Below are 3,021 nucleotides of genomic sequence, written 5' to 3'. Positions count from 1 at the left end.
CACCAGCAGATGTCCAACACAGGATGGGGGCCTGTCTTCCACTTTTGCCAGCACCCATAGTTTCTGTAAATGATTTTTCCAGAGTAGAGGTCAGCACACTTTTTCTGCAAAGGGCCAAATAGTAGTGAGCCATACAGTTTCTATTTCAACTATTCAATTCTGCCATGGTAATGAGCCATAGAAAATATGGAAACTGATGAGCATGGCTGTGTTCTAATTAAACTTTATTTACAAAAATAGATAACAGGCTGCATCTGGCCCATAAGCTGTAGCCCTCCAGTCTTTTTCTCAGAGCAGCCCTCATTTGGCTTGACACAGGAGTTGTGGTGAGCATCCTATAGTTTCTGCACCAAGTGGTGGACTCAGGACCCAGATGTTTCGCTTCTCTCTCCTGCCACCATCCTCCTCCATTACCCTCACCCTGAGGTTTCTGCTCATGTTGATGGCAGAAGAGCATGGTAGGAGGGAGTTTCAGTGCAGGGAGCAGAATGGATTGGCATATCTCTCAATAAGCCCTAACGCAGGTGTCCAGAGACCTACTGCTTGCAACTCTCTTGAGAATGCAGGGAAGTTGAGGCTTCTTTGTCTTAGTGTGAGACCTGAGTCTTAAGCATAAAAAAAGCTCCACACAACCTCCTATGACACTACTTATCACCATGTTTTATTCTGTGGGTCATGATTTTAAGAGTGTACGTGATTCAGAACTGGAGAAAGGCAGTTGTAACTCATCAGGGATAGTGCTCATTGACTTTGTACTAACTTCAGTCTATAAAAATCAGGACAAAATTCTAGTACTTTCCACCAGAGCACATTCTAATGTTGCCCAAAATATGGATTTTTTAAAATGTAGTTGATGCTCCTTTGCTTTATTATGATAAAGAGCCTTTCTTTCATGAGGCATTAAGAGCAAATCTCACAAAAAAAAAACCCCACTGGTATGTGGAAGTGAGTTTTAGGAGGATGTGTCATAAGACCCAGGCTCTTCCTCTGACTTTGTTTGATGGGATGACATCAAAAGATGATAGGGTTTTTTTTTTTTTAAGATTTATTTATTTATCCATGAGAGACAGACTGAGGGAGAGGCAGAGACATAGACAGAGGGAGAAGCAGGCTCCTTGCAGGAAGCCCAATGGGGGACTCAATCCCGGATTCCAGGATCACAACCTGAGCCCAAGGCAGGTGCCCAACCGCTGAGCCACCCAGGAGTCCCCAAAAGATGATAGTTTTAATATTCTATCATCTCTGCATTTATCTTGTTTTCTATATTTTAAGAGTGCTTTCAGGCTGCAGGTACCTCTTGAAAACATTGCTTTTTCTCCCAGCTCAATGAATGAGCAATAATTTCCTGTCCTTCGCATTTAGATGAGACATTCTGCACAATTCTAAGTGGGCCTGGGCTTTGAGTCATTTGACCAGTGGAAGCAATTGGTTTTAATGTAGAGCATTTCTGGGCAGCCTGGGTGGCTCAGCGGTTTAGGGCCACCTTCAGCCCAAAGAGTGGTCCTGGAGACCCGGGATCCAGTCCCAGTTGGGCTCCCTGCATGGAGCCTGCTTCTCACTCTGCCTGTGTCTCTGCCTCTCACTCTCCCTCCCTCTCTCCCTCTCTGTCTTTCATGAATAAGTAAATAAAATCTTAAAAAAAATAATGTAGAGCATTTCTCACTGTGTGTGAAAACTCAAGAAAACCATATAAGTGACTCAGGAATTATAGTGGGGAACATACGGGATCAGGAAGAGGGAGGGTCGTGAGAAAGGACAACAAGATTAGAATACCTGGTTCTCTGTCCTGGCTTCTTCTATTTGTTTTCATTATCAGAATTCTACACAAGGTTTTATTTAGAAGTAGAGATATGGTACCTTTATAAAAGTTTACAAATTATGCTTCTATTGCTTTGGTTCTCTCTGACCCAGTTTCTCCTCCAATAATAAGTATTCCATTGTGTACACATTCCAAAATTTGTCCCCCTAGGCAATGATTTAGCTGAATCTCATACATTTTGATATGCTGTATTTTCATTTTTAGTAAGTTCAAAAATTTTCTGATTCCATCTCTGGTAAGAAGTATTTCGTTTAATTTCTAAATTTTTAGTATTTTCCAGATATGTTTTGTGTCCTGCCTTCTAATTTAATTGTTATGATTCTAGAACATACTGTATAGGATATCAATCTTTATAAATGTGTTGAAAATTTTTATGACTCAACATATTATTTATATTGTATGTTCTATGTACACTTGAAAAGAATATATATTCTGGTTTTGTTGGTTTTAATGTTGTATAAATCTCAATTAGGTAAACATGATTGGTGGTATTACTCGTATCTTCTATATCCTTGCTGATTCTGAGTCCACTGAGAATGGAGTGTTTAAATATGTGACTATTAATCGTGAAATTGTCGATTTCTCTTTTCAGTTCTGTCAGGTTTTTGCTTCACGTATTTTTTTGTTTCATATATTTTGAAGTTTTCTTATTAGCTTAGCACATCACACACTATGCCTTCTTGATTGACCCTTTATCTTTATGAAATATCCCTCTTTATCTTGAGAAATATTTCTTGTTCTGAAATTTACTTTTCTTGGTATTTATAGAGCTGTATTATCTTTCCTATTATTACAGTTTTATGTAGTCTACTTTGCATCCTCTTACATTTAGAGTATCTACATATAATTTCTATTTAAAATGACTTTCTTTGGGGGTGCTTGGGTAGCTCAATAGTCAAGTGTCTGTCATGAGACCAAGACCTGCATTGGCTCTGCAGTAGGCATGTAGCATGCTTAAGATTCTCTTTCCCTTTTCCTCTGTCCCTCCCCAAACCTCTCTCAAAAGAAAAAGAAAAACAAAAACAAAAACAAAAACAAAGACTTTCTTTTATATAGCATATCATTCTGGCCTGCCTTTGGATCCAGTATGATATTCCTGCTTTTTCATTGACAAGTTAGGCTATGAATACTTAATGTAATTATCAATATTCTTGGACTAAATCTTGCTTGTATTTTCTACTTTCCTATCTATTTTATTTTAT

This window comes from Canis aureus, chromosome 4 (assembly GCF_053574225.1).
Source record: "Canis aureus isolate CA01 chromosome 4, VMU_Caureus_v.1.0, whole genome shotgun sequence".
Taxonomy (NCBI): Eukaryota; Metazoa; Chordata; class Mammalia; order Carnivora; family Canidae; genus Canis; species Canis aureus.
Note: the sequence above shows the minus strand (reverse complement) of the source record.